The sequence below is a fragment of the Dipodomys merriami genome, unplaced genomic scaffold (genome assembly GCF_024711535.1).
Source record: "Dipodomys merriami isolate MVZ:Mamm:240054 unplaced genomic scaffold, mDipMer1.0.p SCAF_23, whole genome shotgun sequence".
Lineage (NCBI taxonomy): Eukaryota > Metazoa > Chordata > Mammalia > Rodentia > Heteromyidae > Dipodomys > Dipodomys merriami.
The window spans coordinates 21658344-21677138 of record NW_027203715.1 but is presented as its reverse complement, the minus strand read 5'-3'; the positions used below and the strand labels follow the sequence as shown (position 1 = coordinate 21677138).

The 18795-nt window shown below is 41.5% G+C and overlaps 1 pseudogene; it reads left to right on the top strand.

The window, feature by feature from the left end:
* The window catches only part of LOC138835153 (leucine-rich repeat-containing protein 14B-like), an 83283-nt pseudogene extending 65610 nt beyond the window's left edge, over positions 1 to 17673 (top strand).
* The last annotated feature ends 1122 nt before the right edge of the window (positions 17674 to 18795 follow it).

The window sequence follows — 18795 nt, the reverse complement described above, 5'->3', positions numbered from 1 at the left end:
AAAAAATGAGTTAATTTTACATTGAACACGGTGGCATATATATAATCCTAGCTATTCTGGAGGTGGAGATAGGGAAGATTGCATTTTTTAATTGTGAAAGTACCATATAGAGAGGTTACAATTACATGAGCAAGGTAATGTACATTTCTTATCAAGCATTGTTGCCTCCTTCTTTGTTCCCATCCCTTCCCCCATATGCGCCCCCCCCACCAAAGTTGTAAAGTTCGTTTTTTGACATAACGTCTTGTACATCTCATTGTTGCAATGGATCCACCTGTATCCTTATTTAAACAATTTGTTTATTCCCTTCCCCTCCGCAAATTATACCAACATCAACTACAGTGAAAACAGTGGTTATACTGTGGGGGAGGGACATACAAAGCAAGAAAGAAATCATCTTATAAATATGTTAGAAATAATCACAAGAAAGGGGCAGGGAAAGTGGCTTAGTGGTAGATCACTTGCTTGCATGCATGAGGCCCTAGGTTCAATTCCCCAGCACCACATAAACAAAAAGAAAAAAAGCCAGAAATGGTGCTGTGGTTCAAGTGATAGAGCGCTAACCTTGAGCTGAAGAGCTGAGGGACAGTACCAAGACCCAGAATTCAGGCCCCACAACCAGACCCCCCCCTCAAAAAAAGAAAAAATCACAAGAAAGAAAAAAAACATAAGTCCTTATCTTAGGGTTCATTTTGCCTAACATCAACTTATCTGACCGTTTCTGCTTGTCTCAGACATATACTAGTTATTGCAAATAAGGGAAACCATGGGACCTATGTTTCTTTGGGCCTGACTTCACTTAATATAATTTGTACCAATCTTTCCATTTCCTAACAAATGGGGCAATGCCATTCTTTCTGATGGAAGCAGAGAATTTCATTGTGTATATATACCACATTTTCTTGATCCATTCATCTATGAAGGGGCATTTGGGTTGGTTCCATATCTTAGCTATGGTAAATAATGCTGCAATAAACGTAGTCGTGCTGGTAGCTTTAGTGTGGCCTTGTTTGTGATCATTTGGGTAAACGCCCAAAAGTGGTATTGCTGGGTCATAGGGGAGCTCTATATGGAGTCTTCTGAGGAACCTCCATACTACTTTTCAAAGTAGCTGATATGGAATAATAAAATACCCCGAATAGCAAACATGATCCTTAACAGAAAAAATAGTGCTGGAGGAATATCAATACCAAATTTCAAACTTTACTACAAAGCCATAGTAATGATACCAGCTTGGTACTGGCACAAGAACAGACTTCAGTACTAATGGGATAGAATTGAGAACCCAGAAATGAACCCACAGACCTATAGCCATCTAATCTTCAATAAGGGAGCTAAAAAAAAATAGAATGGAAGAAAGACAGCCTCTTCAGTAAATGGTGCTGGCAAAATTCGTTAATCACTTGTAGAAAACTAAAGCTAGATCCTTATATATCACCCTGTACCAGAATCAACTCCAAATGGATCAAAGACCTGGGTGTCAAAGCAGACACCCTGAAAACATTACAAGATAAAACAGGAGAAACCCTAGGTCTCCTTGGCACAGGCAGAAATTTTTGTAAAAGAGATCCAGAAACACAACAAATCAAAGAAAGGTTGGACAATTGGGAGTGCATGAAATTGCAGAATTTCTGCAAGACAAAGGTCATAGCTGGCAAGATCAATAGGAAGTCCACTGATTGGGAGAAGATCTTCACTAGCCATACAACGGACAAGTGTCTCATATCTACAATATACCTGGAACTCAATTAAATCCCCCAACAACAAATCCTCAAAGAAACACCTGCCCAATAAATAAGTGGGCTAAAGAATGAAAGAGAAATTTCTCTGAAGAGGAAAGAAGGATGGCCAATGAAGAAATAAATGCTCAACCTCCCTAGCCATAAAAGAAATACAAATCAAAACAACATTGAGATTCCACCTCACCCCAGTTAGATTGGCTATAATTAAGAACTCTATTAACAACAGATGCTGAATGGGATGTGGACAGAAGGGAACCTTACTGCATTGTTGGTCGGAGTATAAACTTGCTCAACCACTTTGGAAAGTAGTATAGAAGATTGCATTTTGAAGCCAGCTTGGGTAAAATGTGAGTTTCCAGATCAACCAACAAGCAGGGATAATGGTACACATTATAATTTGAGCTATGAAGGATGAGTATGTAGAGGATTGTGATCCGAGGCTGGCCCCTGGCAACAACAGAAATGGATACCTAAACCTACATGCTCAACGTTATCTTCTGCAAAATGTGGAAGAGAAGCCCTTTAAGGCATATGTGTGTGTGTGTTCTATCTGAATGTCAAGGGTTGAAGTGTTGAAGTAGCATGGAAAATAAAAACATGGACCTCTTCTTGTTGAACTGAGGAGCATAACGTAAATTCTTTTTTTTTTTTTTTTTTTTTTTGTCGGTCGTGGGGCTTGAACTCTGGGCCTGGGCGTTGTCCCTTAGCTCTTCAGCTCAAGGCAAGCGCTCTACCACTTGAGCTACAGCGCCACTTCCTAACGTAAATTCTTCTATGAACTCAGGAATGCAGCTCGGCTGAATCCCAGCTTTGAGATATTGCAATAACAGACTTTCATCAATTTTTCCTGCTACTGGAAAAAAGATACTAAACGAAATATTAGTGCTTAAGTCTCAAACACCTCTCTTTCTCATCCACTTCAGAGTTTACATGATGGAGAATGATCAAGTTTTCCTGGGGGGACAATGCTCACCAATATGGGGCAGGATTTATCAGGCAAGTGCTCACTAATATCTGAGAAAGCAAGATTGGAATAAAGGGGATATTTGGGGGTTTTCTCTTGGGTGGTATTTTTTGTTTGGTTTCGTTTGGTTTTTGCTAATCCTGGAGCATGAACTCAGGACTAGGGTCCTGTACTTGAACATTTCTGCTCAAGGCTAGTACTTTACCACTTAAGCCACAGCCCTATTTCTGGCTTTCTTTGGTGGTTAATTGGAGATAAATTTCTCAGGAAGTTTTCTTCCTGGCCTTTCAACTGCAATCCTCAGATCTCATCCTCAGCTAAGATAACATGTATGAGCCACCAGCAACCAGCTGGAATACTTGGATTTTCTTGCCTTTTTTGATCCTGTGGGGCAAGTCAGACAAAATGTAACATTATCTTTTACCAAATAAGAAAGAGAAACTTTTAAATCCAACTGTATGTGATCTGTTAGAATGAAGAGTTTTAAATTTTATAAAAACTTCATATTTTCATTGTGCTAATACACAGAATCTTCAAAATCCAGAAAATATTCATTCTGATTATTATTATTATTTTGTTGTCTCAAAAAGAAATTGAGGCATTCCTAAATGGTCGTGTTATTCTTTCCCATATTTTCTTCTAAAAGGTCTTTGATGTGCCTCTAAATGTTACTGGTTTCTGCAAGATAAAAGAAATTCCCTAGTACCACTTGAAATATAATGCTCTCCGTTAGAGTTTATGAGAAATTTCTACCTTCCGCATAAATTATCACTTCAGTTAACTCTGTTAGTGTAAATTGTGTCTCTCTTAGGAGCCACAGATTTGCTAAACATTAGTCAAAGAAATAATAGAAGCCATTCTTATAGGAAATGATCAGTTAAAACAATACTTTTGTTTATGAGTATGTGTGTTGTGATTTGGAGTTTTTTCATAGAAGTCGTGGGGATGGAGCACAGGGTCTTGTGCACACTTCGCAAGAACACTACCACTGAGCTGCATCCCTAGCCCCTTGTGTGTTGTTTTGAAATCATGATGTCACAAGCCTGTAATAGAAATCAGTATAGCAATTCTGGGATTTGCCATGCATTTATGGAAACGCTGAGGAAAGATGAATTTTTAAAAGTTCCTGGATGTGGTTTTCATATCCTAACATTAGGGAAACATTGAGAAAGAACAAATATTAGTAGGTTTCTTGAGTGCTGAGAACAACCATTATCATTTGGGTTTTTTTTTTTGTTCTTTTGTGCTAGTACTGGGGCTTGAGCCCAAGTCCCTTAGCCCTTTTCACACAAGGCTAGCTCTCTACCATGTGAGTCACAGCCACAATTCTAGTTTATTTTGTATATAATTGGAGATAAAAGTCCTGACTGGATTAGCTGCAAACTGTAATCCTCAGGTCACAGCCTCCTGAGTAGCTAGGATTACAAGCATGAGCCACTCATGTTGAGCTGTCATTTTGGCTTTTATCAGCTCATGAAACACATCTTTAATACTAATTTTCATGTTTTGACATTTTAAACTGTGGTGAATTATAAATAACCAAATTTCCAATATATAAGTGTTTAAGTTACATTGCTCATATTCATAGTGTTGTGCAACCATCACCAGTATTTAAATTTTTTATTGCTTCAAACAGAAACTGTAGAGCACATGGGCAGCAAAGATGGCGCTGGGAGGGAGTAGAGTGGGCAGAGCCCAATTGACCTTCTGATCAGTTCCTAACCAGTCCGTGAAGGCTTAGGTGCATGATAGGGTATGACCTTGACAGTGATTGGTTCCTCTTCCTCCCTTGCCTTTTTGTCTTTAAAAAGGGCTGCTCTCTGTTAATAAATGAGTTTTCTACCTGCTGGATTTGGCTCCCTCCTGTGTCTGATTGTCTCCTGGGCTGAGGGAGGCTGGGGAATGGGCGAGCACCGCACTTACCTTTCCTCAGACCCCGTCCGTCTTTCGTGGGAAGGACAAAGACCCGACAGAAACTGTATCATCATTAATCAATAAATTGTCACTCATCTCTTCCTCCCTCTAACTGTGGACAATCTCTAATCTGCTATCAGTTTCTGTTGTCTATTCTAGATATTTCTTATAAGTACAATCATACATGAGCTATGCTTTTGTGTCTGGTTTGAAATACTTAGTTTTATAATGTTTTTCAAGGTTGGTGCAGTCCATGTTACAGCATGGACAGAGTGTCATTTATTTCTTGTGGCACATTAATTTCCACACTATGAGATGCCATATTTTGTTTATTCATTCATCTATAAATGAACATTCGGAAGGTTTCTCTCCAGTATTTATAAATAAGGCTACAATGAACACTGGCATCCATGTAAGTTCTATTGTCCATTGTTTGTATCTTTACAAATAGAATTGTTGAGTCATATTGTAATTCTATGTTAGACTCTTGGAAGATTCACCAACTTGTTTTCTATGTGGTTGTAACATTCTACATTCTCATTACCTTAGCTGTGCCAAAAGAGTTCAACTCCTCCTCTTTTTTTCCTAGTCCTGGGTCTTGAACTCAGGGTCTGGGCACTCTTCCTGAGCTTCTTTTTCTCTACCACTTGAGCAACACCATCAGTTCCAGCTCTCTCAGTTTATGTGGTACTGAGGAATTGAACCCAGGGCTTCATGCATGCTAGGCAAGCACTCTACAACTAAGCCACATTCCCAGACCATTTTCTGTATTTTTTTTAAGTCACAGTCATTGTAGAAGGCATGAAGCAGTATCTTCCTGTGATTTTTATGGCATTTTCCTAGCAACTTTGGGGTTGCTTAGTGGTGCTTTATCTAACTGCTTTGAAGAAATGTTTGTTGAAGTTCCACAACTATTTTAAAGTGAATTTCCTTTTGTGTTACTTGATTGAGGAGTTCTTCATATATTCTCTGAGGTTAAAATCTATAATATATAGTTATTTTCTCACATTATTTAGGTTTTCTTTTAGCTTTCTTGGTAATGAAACTTGGTCTGCTTAAGAATAGTATCTAATTTTTTTCTTTGGATAAAAAGGGATAGAAAAGTTCTTAAAATAAAAATAACAGCCATAATTAAAAATGCCATGGGTTTTTCTCTCAGAGGTTCATTCTTCTTAGTGTATAATAGATTAATTAACCTCTTTTCTTGTGTGTGTAAATGAAAGCTGCTTTTAGTTAGGACCTCTAGAGTTTTTCAGAGGTTAAAAATGATAAAATTTGATAAAACTAAGTATTTATTTCACTTATAGAACAACTTTCTCTCCTCAACCTGAGGAATTATTTATACTATACTATTGGAGTTAGCTAATATTAATTAGAGGAAGGACTTTTTATCAAAGGAAGGGATTGCATAAGTTGTGGGAATACATGATGTATTGAGGAATACTTACAGGCTTCTGATATATTTTAGAAAAAAATTAAATTTAAGAGAATCTTCATCAGGCTGGGAAGTTGGCTCAGGGGTAGAGTGCTTGCCTGGCATGCCTGAGGCCCTAGGTTCAATTCCTCAGCATCACATAAGCAAAAAGAAAAAAGCCAGAAGTGGCATTGTGGCTCAAGTAGTAGAACGCTAGCCTTGAGCTGAAGAGCTGAGGGACAGTGCCCAGGCCGAGTTCAGGCCCCACAACCAGACCCCCCCCACAAAAAAAGAGTATCTTCATCATAGAATCTACAGAAGTTAAATGAGTCGTGAACAAAGTTGAAGTTTGCCCAAATGCACAGAGTACAGAGATGAGACCAAAGTGGGTAAGTACTACCTGGATCTCCTTACTGTGAAATATCCTCCACATATTAATGGGATAAATGGAATTTTTCCCAAGCACACACAATTCATACCCTCAAGATAGAAGCGATTCCATTCAAGTATAGGCTTTGGAGGAATTTAACATTCAACAATAATTTTAAGAGATTCTTGATTATAGTAGACAAAAAGGATTATATTGACCTTTCAGTCTCAAAGCTTTATCCCTATTAGAAAATCTTCAAAAAATGATTTTGTGACTTTGGAGAAAATAATTAACTATAAAGCTTCATAAATTATATTAGGAAAATAAGTTCATAAAATGAAGAGTTGATGCGGAGTTATGAAAGACTTCATACTATTTTTCAAAGTCTCTTGGAATCAAAATCTCTTCTCAGTGTATTGAGAAAGTAGAAATGTATCTAATGTTAGAATCATGGATACCTAAAACATTGAGTCATCCCAAAATTCATTGTATCCCTGAAAAGTACGTAGAGTTCTAGTATCTTAATGGCACTCTCATGTGGAACCCAACTATTTGTCTTGGCATTTAAAACTGGGGAAGTGTTTTCCAGGGAATGAACCTTTAAAATATTCTTTTCTAAATAAAACAAAGGAAAAATCTTTCTTAAATAATTCTTTAAAAGGATTCATCAGCTGCAGAGATCTGACCTTATGGGTATCCGGGAATGTGCAGGTACAGCAATGCCCTTGTGGAAGGGCTCTGGGAATATGGAGCCACACTGAGCTCCTGGCTAGAATATGCTGCCAACTACAGGCAGAGCCCTGTGCAGTTAGGTGACCTATTGAAGTTCTCATTTATTTCTTTGTCATTGAAGGCAACTTTTTTTTTTTTGGGGGGGGGGGGTCCGGTCGTGGGGCCCTTCTGGGCCTGGGCACTGTCCCTCAGCTCTTCAGCTCAAGGCTAGCGCTCTACCACTTGAGCCACAGCGCCACTTTCGGCTTTTTTCCTTTTGCTTATGTGGTGCTTAGGAATCGAACTCAGGGCCTCAGGCATGCAAGGCAAGCGCTCTACCACCGAGCCACCTTCCCAGCCCATTGAAGGCAACTTTGAGATAGTGGTGCAGGCCCTGGAATCAGCAGGTATGGCTGCTCTGCAAATGCACTGCCCCTCATTTAGGGAAGACAGCTTGAGCCCTGGGTAGCTTCTGCAGGTGTTAGGCCTAGCCAGGACAGGTTAGCTGTGCAAGCTGGAAGTGGCCCACAATGTGCGGCTACATGCTGGCATGTGCAGCAGTTGTTAGCCCAGGTGGGATTCCCTCGTCTGACTTCACTCATCCTCCCCATTAAGGCCTTTGACACACCCTTCATTTCTGTCCCAACTTCTAAGCATGAAGACTGCCTCCTTGGCTCCATCTCCTGAGAGCTCAGTCACATGACTTACCTGATAGAGCTGAGTGTGGCCCTCTCCATGCTGACAGGGAAGATCCAGATTCTCCTAGGGTGAATCTCAGAGACTGAAAGGAGGAGGGATGGGTCAAGCACTCTGGTCATTGGCTTCACAGGCTGTAGGGGCACTGAGTGATAGGTAGAAGAACAGCTTATTCACAAAGCCCCAAGCTTAATGCTCTCTGGAGCTGCACATAAGAGAGCACAAAAGAGAAATAAAGAAGTTGGAGGATCAGGAGTGATCCAGAATAGTGAGGGACCTTAGGGGACTGCTTCTAGTTAGAAAGAGACAATGTGTAAGGTAGGCATCAAAACCAGGCTTGCAATCCCAACACTCAGAAGCCTGAGGAAGAAGGAAAGTGAGTTCAAGTCCAGCATGGATAACATGGGGAGACTGCCTCAAAAAACAAGGTCTGGAGGTGTAGCTCAAATATTAGAGTACCAGCCAGTGAGCAAAAGCATCAGATACTGAGTTTGAATGGTGTCTTGGTCTTCAAAATAGGAAAAGAAAGAGAGAAAGAGACAGACAAAGAGAGAGAGAGAGAGAGAGAGAGAGAGAGAGAGAGAGAGAGAGAGAGAGAGAGAGAGAGAGAGAGAGAGGAAGGAAGGAAGAAAGAAAGAAAGAAAGAAAGAAAGAAAGAAAGAAAGAAAGAAAGATAGAAAAAAAAGAAAGAAAAAAGAAAGAAAGAAAAATAAGGGCTAAAATGTGCCTTGATGCTACAGTGTTTGACTAGCACATGAAAAACCCTGGCTGTAATCCCTAGCATAGATAGGAGGAAGAGTGGGGGAAAGCAAGAAGAGCAGGACAGAGAGGGAAAGGGGGAGGGGGAAGGGAGAGGGAGAGGTCTCTGTGAAAAGAACATGCTAACTAATGGGTCTAGAATGTTGCTTTATAAGGCAAAGCTAACTATAGTGACTCCTGTAGCTGTCTATTGTGGTGCAAAAAAAGTTCCCAACACTGTGTGACTGGCATTATCTCAGGTCAGGTATAGAAATCTGGCTCAGCTGGGTGACATGAGGTTGTTGTCAGCTGACTGTGGGACTGCAGTGTCACCCTGGCCTTTCTGAGCAGATATTAACCCAAGATCATTCATGGGAATTGAGGGAATGCCTGGCCTCCTCCATAAGCAGGATTATCATAAGGTCTTAGCTAATAGTTTCACCCATTTGCAGTTATGATATCAGGAGGGGCATGCACAGACAGTGAGGGACTCAGTCAGAGACAGGGCCCAGCTGCCCCTTTGCTGATGCTTGCTGCCAACACTATCTAAATCAGAATTATTGGATTGTGGATATGGTGCCTCAGTTGGGGATGTCTGGCTTTCCCTTCCTGGCTCTACAGTAATGGATTCTTCTATTGTTAGAGTAATGGCTCTTTTTTCTTACTAATGCCTCATTTCCTCTGTAGCAAGCTCTCAGAGTGGATGTTCTCTCCAGGATCATGTACATAACTCCTTTCATATGAAAATGGTTGTTGATAAAATCTGCCATTTAGGTGAGATGAAGACAAAGGTTTCGTTGGTTCAGGTTAATTCTGAACCACACAGCAAGCCCAGCAGCTGTAGACTGTCTGAAAGCAAGGGAGCCAGCCTGCATCCCAGTGAACCATATTTATGGACACAGATATTTGCATTTCATGTAGCATCTTGTGTCACAATCTATTTTCATAGACTGCATGCAGTCAGGTAAGAACAAGACTTGCCCTGCAAGGTGTAGTCTTTGTTCTCTGTGACAGACAAGCAGATGGATTGCTCACATCCATTGTTGCTCACATGGAACTCCTCTGATTAGTGCTGATTATTCCATGTTCTACAGCCCGTTCAGGACATGATTGAGAATGCTGGACCTGGCCAATTGTGCTCTGAACCATGTGGACATGAACTTCTTGGCAGACTGTATCCATGCTGCCCAGCTGGATATGTTGCACCTCAGTAGACACAATCTGCTTCATTTATATCCCTCTACTTTCCTCAAGCTCCGGCAACAGGTTGCCCAGATAGTGCGGGTGTGGACCCCAATGGAGTGTGCTATTACCCATAGCTATGTGGTCATGATGATCCTGGGCCTGTGTTCCTGCCTCTATCTCTAGGAGCTCAAGTTCCTTGCTAACCTGCTGTCAGCCTGCACCCTCAAGCGCCTCTTCTCTGCACTGTGTAAACTCCCTGAACTTCATTACATGGAGTTCCTGGTGCCTAAGAAATACTACCTGGAGAGTACCAGTATGAGCTGGCCATGTCCACATATGATCAGTAGAAATATGCTTGATTGCAGAAGAGCTGCATGCCATGCTACTATGGGCCAAGCAGGAAGACATCCCCACCTCCCACCACTTTTCTGGAGTTTTCACCCAATAGTTAATGAGACCAGCCATGAGCTTGGTGCTTTCTTGTTTCAAACTTTCAAAACTGCTTTAGAAAACTTTCCCAGGGGCTGGGAAGGTGGCTCAGTGGTAGACCGCTTGCCTTGCATGCTCGAGGGCCTGGGTTTGATTCCTCAGCACCACATAAGCAAAAAGAAAACCCCGGAAGGGGCGCTGTGGCTTAAGTGGTAGAGTGCTAGCCTTGAGCTGAAGAGCTGAGGGACAGTGCCCAGGCCGAGTTCAGGCCCCATGACTGGACCCAAAAAAAAAAAGAAAAAGAAAACTTTCCCAGAACATTAAAACAAGTAGAGTAGGCCCTTGAATTGTGCTAAGGAAATGTCTTGCATTTCAACCAGCCCTGTTGCCCAGAGATCAATCCCTATATCAGATCCTAAGGCTAAGATGTAAGCAACTGTAGTTTCAATGAAAAACCTTTGTTAGAGAAAGCTGTAGATACACATGACAGACAATGTAGGAAGAAAGCATGCCTTCTAAATGTGACATCGGAAGCCCTGGGGTTCAATTCTTTTTCCTTTTTTGTGCCAGTCCTGGGGCTTGAACTCAGGGCCTTTGCACTGCCCCTGAACTTCTTTTACTCAAGGCTAGCACTGTACCACTTGAGCCACAGCACCACTTCTGGTGTTTTCTGCTTATGTGTTGCTGAGGAATCGAACCCATGAATTCATGCATGCTAGGGAAGCATTCTATCACTGAGCCATATTCCCAGCCTCCTGGGATTCAATTATAGGACTAGGTGAAGCTGTTACAGCAGAGGTCCAGGCATTGTGGTAGAGTGTTCAATTGGACCTAGGGCAGCATGTGCTGGAAGCAGTAACAGGGAAAAATCAGATCACTTGTCACAGAATACAAATAAAAGGTAATGGGTACATTTCTTATCAAGCATTGTTGCCTCCCACTTTGTTTCCTCTTACCATCCCTAATAAGAAATGTACTCATTACCTTGCTCATGTACTCATGTAATTGTAACTTCTCTGTAAGGTATTTTCACAAATGTGTGTGTGTGTGTGTGTGTGTGTGTGTGTGTGTGTGTGTATAAATACAAATAAAAGAAGATCTCATAGAAAAACAAACAAGAGAAAAAGACTGAAAATGAAAAGTAAAATGGAAAGGGAACCCGACTTTTGGGCCTAGCAGAAACTCAGCAGATCTGGTAGGAATTGTTCTACATGGTGTGGCAATATTTCCTGGAGAATGTTTGCAGGGAATAGAAGCAGGGCTGGTTTTTGGTTGTTACCAGTGGCTTTGTGCTTGTTTTGCTCTGCATCCAGCTCAGTGAAAGCCTGATTTGAGGGTATCTCATGACTAAGAGATGCTCCAGTATTTCTTAGTAAAATTCATATTCCATTTTCTGCTGAGCAGCTAGATTCATTTGACCACCAGCCTCTACCACTCCCAAGCCTCGTCCTTTGGTTCTACTAATCAGAGCCAGCCCTAGCTCTGGGAACAGGCATTAGAACTCTATTCTGTTACAGTAACATTCTTACCTGCCAGTGGCAGTCAACAGAGAGACCCAGTTCTCCTTTAGAGATGCCAGAGACCTTCTGCAGCTAGCTGAATCACAACTAGCTACCAACACTTTTCTGTTCAAGAGTTCCTATGACTCTAACAGAAGTCACATACTGGGGACTCTTTTCATTGCTCTCACTAAAACGCCACAGCACTGTATAACCTGATGTCCCCACATTCTGCTGCAGGAAAGGTAACAGGCTGGAATCTGTGCAATTTGGCTTGAAAAATTTGTTACAGTGAGTGAAAGATTGATTCCTGCCTAATTCCTCCAGCTCAAGCAAGACACCAGGTACAAGAAAACAAGCGTGGCCACATGCCTGTCAGCAGGCAGGTTCCAATCAGTGCCTGGCCAAGGATATAACACTTGGTCCCCAGGGGACAATAGCCCTTCATCCAGTGTACAACATTCAACTTGTGGGCCTGGTCAAGGAAGTCTCCTTGTGGCCTAAGAGAGCATAAGCCACTTTTTATTTTCTGCTTCTTTGTGAAAACAAGCCCTATATAAGTCCATCCAAAATATAGTCCCTCAAACAACCTCCAAACCTGAAAGGTCTATGCACCTTGCTGGCAATAAACAGTCCCCACCTGTTGATCATTGAGTCTGGCCTATTCCTTTTCTGTTTTCCTCCATTTTCTTAACAGTGAGAATGCTGAAACAGGTATGTGGGTTCAGGAGACAATCATTCCCAGGTTGCCAATGGATGTTCATGGCTACTTCTAGATTTTAGGTCTGATCCTACTCTATTCTTACTTTGAGGTTACCTGAGATATCCTTAAAACAAATTCCCCTCATTAGTGTCTAAGACAACTTAATCACTGTTATTTCAATTCTTACAGGGTCTGAGAATGAGTCCATCAAAGCGGGCTTAGAGATTAAAGAAGTTTGTTAGGTGTTACAGAAGTAGTCCTGCCAGGGACACAGTGTAGACTTGGGAGCTAACACTATGACCCTAAACATGAACACAGCCTAGGCTAATGAAGGCAAAAAACACAAGCAGGTACAAGCTGCAAAGTTCTATTAATATGATAACATCAACTTTTTTTTTTCAAACAAGGGACTTTTACAATGGCAATTTCCTGTTATTTCATTCCTCAGTTTCAAGCAAGAGATTATTGCATTCCTCAGTTCCCCATAAGAGGTTAATATTCTGACTAAGTGTCCTTTCTTGGTCTTGGGGTCTTTAATCCTAAGAGATCCTTACATTCCCCTTTCTTTTTGTAACTGAGTCAAATTCTTGACTCTTTTTCCTGACTCAGGAGGCTGTACTGGGCCTGAAGGGCCATCAGCTTGACAGTCCCAATTATTTTTTCTATAAGTGATATCAAAGACTTAACCACACAGGAACCAGTAATAACAAGTAGAAGAAATAGTATAATTGCTGGTGGCTAGGGATACTAGCCACCAGGCCAAAAGGCTTTGAACCCATACTAGATCTAGTTTAGCAGATGGATGCTGGTGGAGTCCTTCACACAGTTTACCTACAACCTTTATGTTTTCTTCTCCAGCCGTGATTCATTTACACAGTATCAGCACTCTTCCCTTAGAAAAACATAGGTTCCCTCTTTGGAAGCTGTGAGAAGGTCTAGTGCCCTCTGATTCTGCAAGGCCACCCCCGCTAGAGAGTTCAGTTGTCTTTGTATGCATGCCAGAGACACTGAAGAGGCATGAGTATCCTCATCTACCCTCTCCTCAAATTCTTGAGCAAGTTTTAAACTATGTCTTACAGCACCTCCAGCAAAAGCTGCTCCTCCAACAGAGGTAACCAGACTCACCCCTAACATTATAGGAATAAAATCTGTCCTCTTGGTTAAGAGGTGGGATAACAATCTCTGAAAATTTTCACTTTTGGTATAAAGATTTAATTGGGGAACTGCTGTTATCAAAATCCAAGAGACCAAGGTTGGATTAATGTATGACCATAGGCTTCCATTGCACGAGAACATAGTAGGAGAAGGGGTGTGACATCAAGATACCTGAAGCAGTTTGTCATATTCCACAAGTTGAGTTGGTTGGTAAAATTAAATTGCTACAATCAGGGACATTACAATAGCAGAAGTAAGAAAACTGTCCTCTTGTCTCTGATTTTAAACTGCCAGTGGTAGTTAACATCATTTAGAGCACAGAAGCATAAATGAAAAATTATGATGAGATAAGTCTTAGCTTGAGAGGCTTTTCAGGGTCCTTATACACCATCCATTTGTCTCTTCTGGTAGCAGGGCCACCTTAAGTGGTGAAGCGTGGATCCAGGACCAGATCCCATTCACCTTGACAGTGGTTGGAGCTGTTAGGATAGCAGTATAAGGTCCTTTCCACTGAGGATAGTTAGTTTTTTTTTTATGTCATATGACCCACACAGTGTCTCATGATCAGTAATTAGGGCCAACTACAGGGGCTGCCTGCAGGAGTGCCTGAAATTGGGAATGGAGTTCCTGTTGAACAGTCTGCAGTGCCTGTAAAGACTGGAGCAGTCATCTATGTCAACATTGCAGTTTTTAAGCGAGGACACAAGAAGGATGGTCTGCCAAACATAATTTCACAGGGCATAAACCCTTTGGAATAGACAATGCAATGGGAGCGCAAAAGGGCAAAGGGAAGGAGTCATTCAGTCATGGTAAATTTAAGAGAAACCCCTCTCACAACGAGTCTACCTGGCTGCTCTAATTAGCTAAACCAGCATCTAGATTGAAGTGGGCATATCCTTCCTCCCTACCATACAGATAAACATAAAGAATAGTTCCACATCAATTCACCCATCCTGACTCTATGTATATGAAAGCTAGTTTAATTTCATACCAACTTACTCATAAGCTTCATTTTTAAGACATACTCCTACCATTTGTTACATACTTAAACTTTCTGGGGTTTGTCTTCTTCCCCTTTTCACTGTGACAAACATTTTAAGACAATCCTTATTTTTATATCTTTTTTTTTTAATCCAGATGAGATTTTATTTCAGTTCCTTTCTAAGGCTTTCTTTACTACACTCTTTCTTTCCCTGAGTTTCTTTGTGGCTTTTGGGCCCATTTTGCTTCTTTGGCTTGAGGAACCAGGTTATCAGAACTGCCTCAAGGCATCCCTTGGGTGGAGAATTTTGTTAAATTTTTAATTCTAATAGCAGGGGTGAGTTTCATTCCTCTTCCTACCTCCATTGATAAAGATCTCTCCTTTATAGCTATTGTTGGAAACGGCCTTTTACCACACCCAAACCAAGCAAGGCTTTGATTGTAGAGTGGATTTCTAGTTTCCTAATCCTTGAAGTGCCTGAGGCAAGCCAGTGATATCATCCTTGCCCTCAATATCTACTGTGGGAATAGAGAGAGTTACTGGATATCACTGAAATAATATACCACAGACTCAGTTTCAGCAGATCCAAAGCAGCTTTCCACTGGGAAGCAGTCAGAGGTGATGGAGTCAGGCAGGAGTCCAGTCCACTGTCACTATGGTCAACATGGTCAGGATGACAACATAGATTTCCTTCCAGATGACTATAAGGCCGTCCTTGAACTTTATCCAGAAGGGTGGGTAGAAGCAGCAGCAGGGTCCCACACCGACTCAAAAGGGTTATCACACATTTTTCTGGGCTGCAAATTTCTACTAAGACTGGTTAAGGATATGTGGCATAGGCTTGATAGGCGGGTGTCCAGCTGGTTTTTAAGGCAACATTTGAGGCAGTGGCCCAGGACAATTGACCAGGGTGACAACTTTTATTAACTAGATAGTTCTTTTAATAAGGCTTGTAACCATTTCTAAAATGTGCAGTCTCCACACTTACACACTGTTAGCACTATGTCCCATGCCTCTTCCTTTCCAGGTAAGGAAAAAATTATTTCTGACCCCTTTTTCTGGCCATCAGTACTTTAATACAAGAACACATACACAAAGACATTAGAGAGGGATATGATACAATTCAAATAACATCTGGAGCTTGAAAATATTGTGCAAATGTGAATGTCTTAGAATCAGTAAATGAGAGTGGTTATATAAGATGTTAATAGTATGTTCATAGTAAAAAAGCAGTGAAGAAGTATGTGGGAACTCTCACTACTCTTTGCAACTCTTCTTTGAGTTTAAAATAATTTCAAAACAAGAAGGCTTTCAAGACAAGATATGGCTTAAGTATATCCATCCCATATTTTTTGGTTTTGTTTTTGAGAAAAGTGTTAAATCTTTGAAGAGGAAGCATTCACCCAAAGGGAGACAAAACATTCAAATCCAACTTTGACTCCCTAACCTGTGGCATATATCTCTGAATTTTTTATTTCCCTATAACTTCTCAAAGTACAAGATAGTTCTCAATTTGACACTTCGAGATTTGACTCATGGAGGTCGTTGGCACCAAAGGTGAGCAAGTAAGAAGCAACATTAGCCAGGCACCAGTGGTTCACACCTGTAAACCTAGCTACTGAGGAGGCTGATCTGAGGATCACGATTCAAAACCAACATGGGCAGGAAACTCCCTGCAATTCTTTTTTATTTTGGCGTGGGGGTCGGGTGGTGGGGCCTGAACTCTGGGCCTGGGTGCTGTCCCTCAGCTCTTCAGCTCAAGGCTAGCACTCTACCACTTGAGCCACAGCGCCACTTCTGGCTTTTTTTTCTGCTTATGTGGTGCTGAATAATCGAACCCAGGGCCTCAAGCATGCAAGGAGAGCTCTCTACCACTGAGCCACCTTCCCAGCCCTCCCTGTGATTCTTATCTCCAAATAATCACCAGAAAACCAAATAGAGTTCTCGACCTCAGCTGAAGAGCACAAGGACAATGCCCAATCCCAAGGTTCAAGCCCTACTACCACCAAAAAAAAAGAGAAACAACATTAAAGCTGTTTGTTTTTTGGGCTTTGTGTATAAGCTACACATCCCTCAATTGTGAAATCATACAGTTTGGCTTTCCTTACCATGCCTTTTTCTCATAATATTCTGCATAATCTCCACTTATTTATGATGCATTAGGCTTTGCAGCAATAAATAAGCCCCATGATGAAAGTACCTCATTCTGTTCACAGCTTTGTACCCAGTATTCAGGACAACACTTGATATTCACTGAAAAGAAAAGAGACCATTATAATAAGAGATAATGCCTCGATAAAAGACATAAGGTCTGGGGATATCAACTTCCCACCCCCGCCTCTACCTCGAGAGCCCTCAAACAAGCCCAGATGAGCTGGTTTCTAAGATGATGTCCAGGTCCAATAGGCACTTTGGGCAGGTGACGTCTCTCCTGGGGACAGAGCAGCCAAAGCTTTTGCAAAACTATTGCTGGAAACTTATTTTGGAACTCTTGTGACAAAAGAACACTGAGAATTGCTTTGATGTGCTGATGTTTTCATCATTTTCTTGGTACTTCAAAGACAAAATAGTCGAGAAGCCAGCAGCAACAGCTAGCTCTGCTCAAAGCTTCAGGGTAATCCGTTTGTATGACTCTTCTAGCTCCACTAGGATTAAGGTGCACTCCCATCCATAGATGTTGAATTTGCCAACACAATGCTACAAATGACCAGACTTCATTTCTTTAGACAGCCTAAGTAGTTTGTGTGTAAGTAATAGGTAGCTACCTCTTACTGTCCCCTCCAATGTCCCTGGGAACATCAGCTTTTGATGTTACATTGGCAATATAGGAATTGTCTACATGACCAAGGGTGGAGCCACAAAGAGGCACTCCAGCCCAGGAATGCTAGCTAGTAAATGGAGAGGCATCATGGAGGGAAGACCATATTCCAAGCAATTTCCAATCTATGACTCTTTCTCTAAGCTCTTTTGGGAGGTCTTCTATTTCACTGTTGTCTTTTTCATTCATTCCATATTAGCTGCAGCTCTGAGTGCCCAGTCAAAATCCTGGCAGATGGGATTGGGCAGAAACCTGAGTTACTGCCCAAAGAGGTATTATGTCTCATGCTCCCTGGAGACAGAATGCATCTTCCAAGAAAGCTTGCTCAGCCTTTTGGAGAGGAGCACACATGAGCTGAATCCTGACAACAGGAGGAAGAAAACTTCAGAGGAGGTTTCAGGAGCCAGGGGGCAGAAAAGTCTTTTTTGTTTGTTTGTTTTATTATTAGTAAGTTTTATTGTGAAAACATTGTACAGAGGGGTTACAATTACATGAACAAGGTAATGAGTACATTTCTTATTAAGCATTGTTGCCTCCTTTTTTTTCCCCTTACCATCCCTACCAGCCCAACACCCTCCCCCCCCCCCCGCTGAAAAGTCTTTACATTACAAGGGACAGTCACTTCCATAGGAAGTGTCTAAAGACTAGAAGTACCCTGTGGACAGTGTCAGCTGGCAAAGGCAGACTCAACCATCAGTTGATTTCATTCAGGCATAACATCCCAGTACTTGTAATATTCAGTTGTTGAAACTCAGGGGTTTGAGGACAACACAGGACTTACATCCAAGTTCACTGTAGAAAAAGCAACTGAAATGTGCTCTTTCCTAAGGTTGTAAACAAGTAGCCTTATTCAAACACCAAACAATAAAACCAGATTACATTATGTGTTTTAATGCGTATTTGTGTACATGCACAACAGACCTGGGCCTGTACATGGTCCCTGAACTTTATTACTTAATGCTAGCGTGTTCTGTCACTTGAACCACAGCTCAACTTCTAGTAGTTAAGTGAAGGTAAGGTTCTCGTGGGCTTCACTCTTACTAAGCTGACTTTGACCCACAATCCTCAGATCTCAGACTCCTGAGTTGCTAGGAATACAGGCTTGAGCTATTGGAATCCAGGGGTTCTTTAAATGCCAGGAATGGGATGGATAGATGACTAGTTCCAAGATAACGATGAGATTATGCATGTCTGGGTAGAAGGTGAGAAAAGGGAGAAAGGATATAAAAAGATTGGAGCTAGAACATGGCAGGGAGATGCCTCATGTGGTGAAGGCTTCGGTAGGGTCTAGTGGGATGAAATCACAGGCTTTGAGACTGTCAGTTTTGGCTGCCTCCATCTTGAAACCATGGACAGAATGGGTAAGCTTTCTATGGCTAGAAGCCCTTTGGGTGATGACACAAACCATAGGAGGTGTATGAAGGTAAGAAGTCACCCAGGGGTGGCTCACATTTGTAATCCTAGCTACTTGGAAG